The 11579-nt window shown below is 34.0% G+C and overlaps 1 long non-coding RNA gene across 1 annotated transcript in view; it reads right to left on the bottom strand.

Annotated features, from left to right (window-relative positions):
• Positions 1–8187: 8187 nt before the first annotated feature.
• LOC106616379 (uncharacterized) overlaps positions 8188–11579 on the bottom strand; it is a 384138-nt gene continuing 380746 nt past the window's right edge. Inside the window, exons 2-3 of the long non-coding RNA XR_011395454.1 lie at positions 8473–8595; positions 8188–8416 (exon numbers count right to left, since the gene is read on the bottom strand). This is a non-coding gene — a long non-coding RNA (uncharacterized lncRNA). The remainder of the gene's footprint in view (positions 8417–8472; positions 8596–11579) is intronic.

The following is an 11579-nucleotide window of genomic DNA, read 5'->3' as shown; positions in this document are numbered from 1 at the left end:
GCAAGCGATAAAAATTATTCATTTTTTTTACCCACCCTATATATTCAAGTGCTGGTCGACAAAGTAGGTAATTTTTTCGACTGAAGATTGAAAATTCGAAAATTCTCCAGTTGGCATAAGTTTTACGCATAAAAAGTGTTAAGAAATTGTTTATTAAAACTTTTTTTCCATTCTGCTTTTATTTAATTTTCTAAGCAAGTGCTTTCCTGCTTACAGATGTGAACACATATGTAAACATATATTTCCAATTTGAAGCTATGTACCTTCTCGGAATACAAAAGCAGCTGTGAGAAATGTTTTAGAGTCACATACATAAGAACACATACGAATTTACATACATAAGAAAATATGCATATACCCAGCTGGTAATCAACTTTCAAAGCATATTTCCATTGAGTAAGTCATTTCCAATTTTTACCTAATTTACCTGCACATATCAAAGCCAGAAGTACAAACAAGAATACACATCCAAACATATGTATATACATACAAATACATATGTTCACACATGCACTTTTGAACCCTCTGGAAAATAGTTTTGGTCTTTGGTCTCCACTGTGAGTCCTAACGCCTTTTCAAAGCGATATTTTTTCAAAAGTTTTTTGCGCACTTCACCAGCAGCGCTTTGTGAAAAGTTCTAAAATCCTGCTTTTTTGCTTGTATGCTTTCATCATGCTTCTACTCCTCGATTACAATATGGCACAACAAAAGAATCTTCAGAAGCCGCACGTATGCAGGCTTTTCACATTGTCTCATTTGGTTATTGATATAGAAACAGGCGAGTTGGTAGGTCTATTCAATTTGTCGGTGGTATACCCTAGAGGGGGGGAAGTGAAGTGAATAGGTGCATATCCGTAGATAACAATAGGTGAATTTGATGCTTATACATACGAACACACTTGACTTACATAGTGAAGAGCTGCGGCTCGAGATAAAATCAAAGAGACAAAAAAAAGCAGATAGATCATTGTAGGCTCAATTGTATTAGACAAACATGGAACCTACACAATTGAGCAAAGTCTTCTATAATTTAATAAGGTTTAAGTTTTAATGTCGAGTAAAATTATTAATGATATTTAGAAACCTACGACTATGTCAATTGTAATGTACAAGTATAGTCGATAATTTTTCTCAATGACGTTTTTCTCAGTTTTTATTCAGTTCAGATAATTAGGAAAGAGATGAAAATTGGTTTAGCTTCAGTAGTCATGAAAATGGTGGTTATGGTTCTTTACATGCTATAACTGAGCCAGCATATTTGCTTTTGATTTTGTCATTTGTGACCGTTTAAAAATAAGCATATACAAGATAATAAGCATCCGAGCTGTGGCTTGTAGAAAGTGACTTTGCCGTCTAAAAAATTTCCCAAAGGAATTATAAAAAGCTAAGATAATAATAATATTATTGAAAAGTAGTAAGGCATATGTTTAGAACAGAATACACTATTGCTTTGTGTAGCGGCAGAAAATTTAAGAGCTTTTACATAAATTTCCTCTATCCTTTATACAGCGAATATATTATATATTCCTCGGTATATATAAGAAGAGAGAGTGGTTTGAATGAAACTTAGTAAGCGATCCACTAGTAAAAACATTTGGTACCAAAGATATTTGATTTCGGTAAAACACTTTCTAAAGCATCCGCAAGACGAATCTTAAGATATATCGGAAAAGGGTGGTTTTTTTAGACATGTGACTTTCAAGAAGAAATAAAACGCATTACTCGTATTTTAATTTTCTGGCCAAGAATATAGCTTTATTATAAAGATAAGGGTTCGCCATTATGTTTTAAAAATTATTTCGATCAAGTGACCGCCGCAACTGCCTCGAATAAGATCCTGCCGAGAGGCGAAATTTTCTACTAATTTTTGCAGCATTTGGGCTTATAGGGCTTATCTGTGTAAATAAGCGACTTTACATAACTTCTGAAAAAAAATTTTGGCAGATAAAAGTCATTCGTCATAGCTCTATAGCATTCCCCATTGACCCATTAAAAGTCAGCAACATTTCCGTCGTTTAGCTTCAATTCTTGCACGAGTTGGATTTTGTAAGTCCGCAAACCAAAATCCTTCTGCTAAATCTGCCATAGAGTGGATGGACTTTAACTGTTGCGCTCGATGGCGAATAGACTCACTCGGGTCTTCTTCTGTACTCTGCTTCACGGCAGCAAAAGCGTCTTCGTTTTATCCACTAGAGTAGACGTAGTGCGAAATCGATCCATGATTGCTCGAATTAGCAACTCTGCTTGGCGATTGTGATGACCGAATATTGGAGGCAGCGCGCATAGCGTCGCGCAAATCGAAACATTTGAAAACATTATTCTGGAGAAAGTCTGTTCATTATAAAACGAGAAACTAACCTTGAAAATAGTATTACCTGATTGAAGGCCACACATCCAAAAAACATCTATTATTTTCCATGGATATTCACGCATTAATATAATACAATATGTATGTAGGTACCTTTATCTCCCAAAAGTATATAAGCTTGCTTTATATTTATATATGTAATATAATAATATTTTTATAATATTATATAATAATATATAATACAATATAATATTTGTATGCTATTATCAAACACGTGCTTCGTAGCTGACCTATATTTATGACGTGTATGTGTGTATTATTGTGAGCATTTGTTTATTAAGTGTATTTATTTACCGTTATTTTAATGTAAACAATATTATATTTTATATCACACGCTCTGTCTCGAATTGCTTGCATTTGCTTACAATTAGAATCACATTTCATTGGTATATCAGTTGTTGGTTGTTTTTAATTAAAACTTACAATGTGGTTTGTTTTTAATTCATTAGTATTTATTTTACAATACTAGTAAAATTATAAATAATTAGATTGTTAATTAGAACATAAGCGTTAGAAAATAGTTGCATAGTATTTTTATACAAAAAATTATTACAGTAAACCAGTGATTACACTTCAACTGAGAAATGTGGGGTCCAGAAAAAAACTACCACAGAGATAGTTGAGTACCTCCCCGCACGCACACACTCTCAAAAAATAAATTCTTTGAATGTGTAAGTTCGGCGACCACTAATTTAATCGCGTTACCACACTTATTTTTTTATATACGAGAGTAGATTTATATAATTATATTTGTACCCGTTGTGTCTTATTGTTTTTAACGCTTCCTTATTAATCGTTCAAATTGAACAAAAGGAGTGTTGTATCTTCATAAAAATCATGTAAGTAACTTCCCCGAACACAACTACAACTTTAAATATTGTACTACATAATGGATAGAGAAATATATCAGACCTTAAAACATTACCAACTTAAATTAAGTCACAAGTCACACGGCTGCAACGAAGTTATAATACTCTTCACACTTCGAATTTTAATATCAACTATAGCATGTATGCCACCTTATTTGATATAAACAACCTTCAAATTGTCTTACGATTACTTAATACAAGAAAAAGTTGTTTACGATTCTTAATGATTGGTTTGTTTATATGGGAGCTATATACTATAATGGTCTGATCTGAACTGTGGTTTCGAAAATATCAGTTTCTCCGACGAATAAACACCAGGAATGTATTGACCCGATTTTATCCATTTTAGGCACAAAGATGCACTCATATATTGGTTGATATATGGGGTATAAAGTCAGCCGGAACTTCAAAAATATTTATATTAGGTATATAAGAGCTAAGAAAGTACTGACCCGATTCAAGTCGTTTTTGGCATACAGACATTCTATTATAAGCAAAGGATTTTCACCTACTTTCAATCTTCAATACTTATATATCTCACAGATCGTCCAATATGTTTGGTAAAAAAAATCAGCCGTATGCACTGAGGTCCACATATTTGCTGTCTGGGTCCTTGAAAATTTATAATCCGATTTTGATAATATTTGACCTAAGATGAAAAAGATTCAGGACACTATTTGTACAAAGCTTTATTCGGACAACATCATTGCTGTTAGATACTATACTGGAAAGTGGAAGAATCAGATGGAATTTAAAAGTTTGTTGTATGGGAAGTAGGCATGTTTGTCGTTCGATGTCACCCTGTCTATCCTATTATAAGCAAAGGATTTTCACCTACTGTCAATCGTCAATACTTTTATATCTCACAGATCGTCCAATATGTTTGGTAAAAAAAATCAGCCGTATGCACTGAGGTCCACATATTTGCTGTCTGGGTCCTTGAAAATTTATAATCCGATTTTGATAATATTTGACCTAAGATGAAAAAGATTCAGGACACTATTTGTACAAAGCTTTATTCGGACAATATCATTGCTGTTAGATACTATACTGGAAAGTGGAAGAATCAGATGGAATTTAAAAATGTGTTGTATAGGAAGCAGGCATGTTTGTCGTTCGATGTCGCCCTGTCTCACAGTGCATAATTGAAATGTCAGCGACCTCACACATCAAATGTGGTTGAAATTAGACAAGTAGTTACTGAAATATAGTGTTTCAACCAAAGGTTGGCGGTGCCACGAACCTTGTCCAATTTTTACACCTATAAACACTTTCCCTACCATCTTGGTTGTTAAATTTAATGCTTGTGGCTCATTTATTCAGTGAGTTATCGCACTTTTAGTAGTTATTAACATGTCTGTTATATTGAGAGTAGGCGTGGTTATTATCGGATCCTACCCATTTTCACAGTGTTTAAAGAAATTCTAAAGGTAATTCTTGTCATCAAGTTCAGTTGATTTGGCTTAAACAGTTTAGAAAATAGGACATGAAACCATTTAGGAGATGGGGCCACGCCCACTTTAAAAATATGTTTAGCCCACAAGTGTCCATTGCTACTGCAACCCCCTGGAAGAAATTATAGCTTTGTATCTTAATTTTCAAACAACCGTTAGGTGAACAAAAGTTTTATACTCTGTATCAACAAGTTGCAAGGGTATAAAATCCCATGTTATAGGGAAAATAAATACACGGTAAGACACGGTTTAAATTGAAAATATAGATCTTGCTAACGTTGGATCCTTGTTTTTAGGGCAAATAAGTTTCCTTCTGGGTTCTGCCAACTCCGTGGCACACTTGGTACTTTGCTAGATTAAGTGCAGCATGAAGAATCATTTCAATATCTCAACCAAACAATATTTGATTTCCAGGGTTTCCACCAATAAAAGGAATGTTTTTAGATGCTGTTACTTCAGTATATTATTTATATTTAGAGAAATGCTTAACGGATTGTTTTCTATGTTTCCTAGGATCGTCATAAAAATTACCTGCCTTATGGTAATATGGAATCCAAGGTAAGCGCACTGGATCAAAATTCAATGACCCAGTATATATATTTAAATCACAATGATGCAAACATTGGGTACATAAATATTATTTACACCATAGTCTACCGTTTATATATACATACATTTTAATGCGTCTTTTTGGGTCACACACTCAGTAACCCTAGTGTACTTTTGATTATGTTTATGTATCGGTCTCCTTTCTGTCGTTTTGCGGTCAACGCAATTATCAGCACTTGACATTCGCAGCTTTGGCAGCTTTAATTATCGCTTATTATAAGTAGCAGCTGTTTTCTATAATTTCACAAAATTTGTTGGACGTCTGGGCATGGATAAATTTCGCACATTTTACACTCACACAATTCGTTTTGCGTTCATGCTTGCACTCAATTACTGCAATAACAAATGCATTGCATATTATACACCCGCCGAAAGCAGGATGCGAAACTTTAGGTGAAGGAATTATGCAACGACTAACCTTTCGAAGTACTTGTATACTCATTATGCTATGCGACGTTGCCGGCTGGAAAATCTGTTGATATATAGAAGTGATATTGTCAAATTGAAAACTAATTCAAACTCCAACTCGTCCAAAGTTCTTACTTCTTCTATATCTTCTTACGTAGTTATTGTAGTTTTGGAGCATGCTGTCCAGGTGACAGCCCTGTACCAAATGTGAAACCGGTTCCGTTCAGGTTACATAAATTCGACCGTCGTAAAAATAGTTTCCAACATCCAAAGAAAGAACGTTCCATTCACTAACTTGTTTCATAAGCTGCAGACAAATTTGAAACATTTAAATCATTCTCGTGTCCCTCACTTTTCTACCACATGAGATGAATAACTATTATTAATTCGGACAAAATATTCACGCAAGTTGACAGTTCTTATTTGGTTAAATGTTTTGGGGACCACAGGGTACTTACATCTTGTATGCAATATTCGTTGTTGCCAAATCGAGAAAGTGCATAGATTTTCCACAGCATCTTACTTTTAAACACTTCAGAATCCACCTAAGAGAGGTTTATACAACATAAGCAGAACAGCATTATGAAAGAACTATTACTTCCATAGGTAGACAAAGGGCTTAACTCTATTATGACCTTCTTAGTCAAAAGTAGCATAAGAGCGAATATGGAGAATTACCAGCGAAATATTGGTTTTAAAACTTATATCTACTAGACACACGACCGATCAGAATATTCTTATACATGTACTCCAATTCTATGTCTGGAGGCAATATGTGCAATTCAACATCGTAGTAGAACATATCTCGCATGAGCCTTTGAAAGGAGTCTTACAAGACCTGCAAATAAAGCACAATTAACTCTTAGATGAGTTGATCCATTGTAATATTCAAGCAAGATTGTTTAGTATGTCTGCGGTACGATCAGGAATCTGTCATAATTTATCAGGTTCACAATACATCCCATAATCGCGTATATCCTAACCGCTCATTTCAGTGAGGGCAATAAGCTTACTGAAGGCTGAAGTTCCTTGTGTCTGTGGTCAGTTGCCTCATTGGAAATTTCTGTGTTTTAAAGCAATCTACATGCATTACAAACTAAACTAAATTGCGGTCTGCAGGTAGATCGTTGTTAGAAAAAATAACCTGTTTTAAATTTTGCAGAAATTGGACGAGAAATCACCCTGATTATTTTTTACTTTTTTAATTTAAACAAAATTAAAGTTCGCTGAAAATTTTAATACGCAATAGAAACCTTAAGCCAGCAGAAAACTAGAAAATTGTGTACCATCAAATATTTTCCCTACTGGGGTGACTATGAATTTACTCTCGTTTTATGCCAAAATGCTCACATGACTGTGGTTCAAAATTTAATTGAAAATCTAGTTTCCAGCGACTACGATTGAACTGAATGTGGATTGGGTCACTGTTGTGGGTGTTGTTTTTGTTATTATTGTTGTAACTCGGATCTAGTCACACTGTTGTTGCATGGTTTAATGCTCGCTTTTGGTTTTGGTTTTTTTTTACACTTTGCTCCTAATTGATAGTGCGAGCATAAACCAACAATGGTCTAGCCAGCCGGCCGGCAAACCAACATAAGAGTAAACAACAACAGCACCAATGAAATGTTCACATTTAAAAGAAAGCGGTAGTTGGAAAAAGCTTGGCCAACTATTTGCTGCATTGTTTTGTACGGAAATGGTTATTTTTGTTATTTTGCATTTGTGCTTACTGTTGTTGCGCCAGCAATTTGTGACAGGAAATGGCGTTGACAGCAGTTGCAGTCATGCGGTCGGCGCTTGAAATTGAAATATTATTGTGCGTATGCACATTAGGGTGATCCGATTTTTACATAAGTTTGAAAATTGTTCGGTGAATAATTTTAATGAATATTTTCATATACATATATATTGCAATAACAATTAATGGCAAAATCATTGGGTCGCTATAATTTAAATTTCGACTTTTTAGTCAATTCTCAAGTACTCTTCTGATCAGGTAAGTGAAAGCAGTTCAAAAAAAAAACGAATATGCTGGATTTTCAAAAACTTTAGAATATCTTTTGAGTTTGGATAATGACTTTGAGTCTACTGTTGCCATATTGACATTTTTGCGATGAAATCGATAGTCGTTTTATTATTATTTAAAAACCTTATATATTACTTTTGAGTGGGACAATCGGTTTTTCTATCTACCAGTTCTATTTTTTATTTGGAGGAAGTTTTGCTTTAAGTCTGTTGTACACACCTATTTTACGTTTGGAGAATTTCATCCATTTTTCATCCAACAGGTAACCCAGCTATTGTTGTTGGTTATAATGTTAATCACAAACAAATTTCCATTTCTCTTCTCCCGAAGCATTTGACTTTGAAACCTTTTGGAATCATTGGCGTAGGTCTTACAGACTTACTACCGGAGTAAAAAGATTAAAACTACAAATTATTTAGTTTATACATTTTATTTATTTTTATTATAAGCGTTACAAACCGTTACAATGTTTTACTTTCTTCTTATAGGTTTTTGCAAAGAACTTAGATAGTTCATTAGCAGAGAGTTGAACTTAGTAGTCAGCTTTCTTAGCAAAGTAAAAACTTCCAACTTCAGCATAAAGATATTTCATTTATGTGAATTTCGCACCTCATTGCCACTCCACGGACAATTAAAAGTCCACAGTTCCTGTATTTAGGGCCATGTGTGGTGTGGTGATTGTCTAAGTGAAAGGTTTTTTTCTAAGTACATATTGTGGAGTTGTCTTTAGTATATTACCTGAAATTGTCGTCTTCCGTTAATTTAGTGGATGAGATCGCCACTTCTTCTAAATTCCTCCACACACCATGATCTTCGTGTCGGATAGCAGCTCTTGGAACAAAATCCCATTTCATTTTATAGCTGTAAATAGGAGGAAAAAAAGTTAAGCTATAAGAAAAGGAAATTAAATAAGGCATACAAAAAATCTGGGTTCTAATTTCCTATACAATGAGAAGATGTCGTGAAAAACTAGTTGATATCTTTATACATGGCAAGCCGACAATTTTTAACCGACTGTATTGCGAATATTAAGAATACCTTCAATTACTATAACTAAGAGGACATATAGCTACTTAGCCTCACAACCAGTCCCAGTATTAACCATACCAGTGGCCATCATCATGCGGTTAAACTTTCAATAATTAAAGGAAAAATTTTAAGATATAATTACAACTTGCCAACAAAAAAAGCTTTGTAGAAATTTCAAACGTTCAGAATATGAGAAATTAATTACGAAAACTTGCTACTTTGATATCGCAAAAATCTGTTTGATCGATTCATTAGTAATGAAAAGGTATGCGACATCATTTTACTGTTCTTAGTTCTAGTTCTTTAGATCAGAATATATTCCGTCTTTATGTAATAATATATGTGTATATTAACGAATATTGCTTAAACAAATTAATCTGTCTTATTTTAATAACTTCAAACAATTTATGCGTAGTCGATATCAAAACAAGTTTAATCCCTTTTTCTGAGAATAATTCCCTGTCACATAATATAGGCCCCCTTTTATCAGAACAAGTATTCAAAATTGTTTACCAAAACAAGAGATGAAAGCTGGCTACGCTGAGTTTGAGCCTTAAGGGTGCTTTTAATTTTTTCAAGGTTGTATTGTAGTTTGGTGATGGATATTCGAGATGTTCACATTCGTAAAAAGTAAGTACCTTCCATATGCAATGTACCTGTGACCAATTTATGGAAACACCAACAACAATTTGGGGCAAAACGGCCACCTCTACAGAAAACGTAATTGGGTACCAATTTTATTACATTTTTAAAGAATTCAGTTTATCGAATCGTGAACAAAAGTGAATCAAATACTTTCGGAGACCAGAGACAATCAATCAGTTAATTGCACAGCGTTGAAAAATTGGAATAATACTACACACGTTTGCCAATATATACAATGCAACATGCATGATATCGTTTAAAGTCAATAAAAAAAGACTTTATATTAATGGCATTAAACAAATATATGATTTTCTCTATTTTCAATTACAGCCTCTTTTAAAAATAACATCATTTGGATGTTTTCCAAATATTAAACTATCTCCATAGTTGTTGTCGGTTGAACATTACTCCATTTCTACGAATTGGTTAATATCTCTCGTAAAAAATCGATCAAAAAAAGTCGATCAAACGAAATATCACCCTAGAAGTTATTAACAAACTTAAACGCGAGTCTGTCAAACCGTAAGGATTCGTTACAACATACTTGACCTTCGATGTTGACCTCCACCGTAGCTTTATAATAACTCAATGATACCCTATACTATGTGTACCCTGTACTATTTATGTTATGTTTATGAAACTTGAACCTTTATTAGCGAAAATGCATGTATATCATATTACCCACATTATATTTGCACACACATATGTCCGATATAACTTCGGTATAAATCATTTGACCGCAAACCACTTAACTATTACCCATAAACATTGTTTAGACAAGGACGACCGCACAACGACTTATAATGAGGAATCCATTTATATTGTACATACATATATATTTATACACAGGTACTTATGGTTGAGTAATTAATGGCTGTTCGCTCACTGTCGACGGTTGGCTGCACGCGGATCCGACGCTCGAGCGTTGGATGTTGACAAAACACAAAACTGTGCGGTGAGTGCCGTTTGAGCGCCGCACCATGACGCCGCGTCTCGAATGCGCAATGCTGATGCAGATGCAAATGCGGGTTTAGATGCAGAGTGCAAAATGCAAATCGTGATGTGCACATAATATAAATAGTGGAGACAAAAAGGAGAAGGAAAACATTAAAAAATAATACTAGACTTTCAGAAAAGGAAAGGATAAACAAAAAGAGGAAAACCAGAAAACGTGCGAAATAAATTAGTGCATTGCAACGGACGTGTTTTGAGTAGTTAGTTAAGAGTAGAGCCCCAATGCTTTGCTACAATTCAAACAAGATATATTTGGAAAAAAAGTGAATGCAGTTATGCGCGAAAGTGCACAGTGTACAAATTAAGACATTTATTGGTGAGTGATTTGGTGCCTAATGTTGTGCTAAATTTGTGGTGCGCGTGCTGCATGCTGCTCATTCACATAAACTTTCACTGCAAGCAGACTGGCATGTTGATCAAGTGCAAGTGCATTGAGGAAGTTGACAAGATAAATGTGGTAGAGTAAAAGGTATTTTAATTTATGTTTACGAGTGTTTCAATGAAGTTTCAGTTGCAGATATGATGAAAGTATAAATGTAGGACGGTAATTCAGATCTGCTACAAAAATCGCGATGTGAATGCATGTATTTATGTATAAACCGTTACAAGAACTCACAAATTTCCTATAAGGACGCAATTTAGTTCACAGATCACACGTTCAGTCTGAGAAAAGTTCAAACTTTGCAATTTAAGTTTTGGCAGTGTTATAATGGCTAAATTAAGACTATCTTATCTTTAATTATCTTTGTCTCATATATCTTTATCTTATTTTTAAAAATATATGACTTGTTAGAAATCCTCTTGACATATAAGAAATAATGTGGGTATCAGTTTATGAAGTTATAATCGACGTCATAATCGCTATAAACGCTCAAACGATTTAAGAATAAATTCGAAATTTTAAGGCATAAATTGAAATATTAGGAACCTAAGGTGGTGCAATTGCTTTCTAATCTAACTCTCTCTATGGGAACACTGTTGAAGTGACGTCTCTTTTAAGTTTCGTGAAATATTTCGTACCACTAAATAGGTTTTGTGTAGCTGCTACAACAAACAAAGATATATTTTCTTCAGAACCAGGAAAAAAACTATATATTTTTTAAAAGTATAAATAAAGTCTCTGTTATTCTGAATGGTAAAAGAAAATACCTAACATG

The sequence above is a fragment of the Bactrocera oleae genome, chromosome 3, assembly GCF_042242935.1.
Source record: "Bactrocera oleae isolate idBacOlea1 chromosome 3, idBacOlea1, whole genome shotgun sequence".
NCBI classification, from domain to species: domain Eukaryota; kingdom Metazoa; phylum Arthropoda; class Insecta; order Diptera; family Tephritidae; genus Bactrocera; species Bactrocera oleae.
The sequence above is the reverse complement of the archived record's forward strand: the minus strand, read 5'-3'. Positions and strand labels throughout refer to the sequence as shown.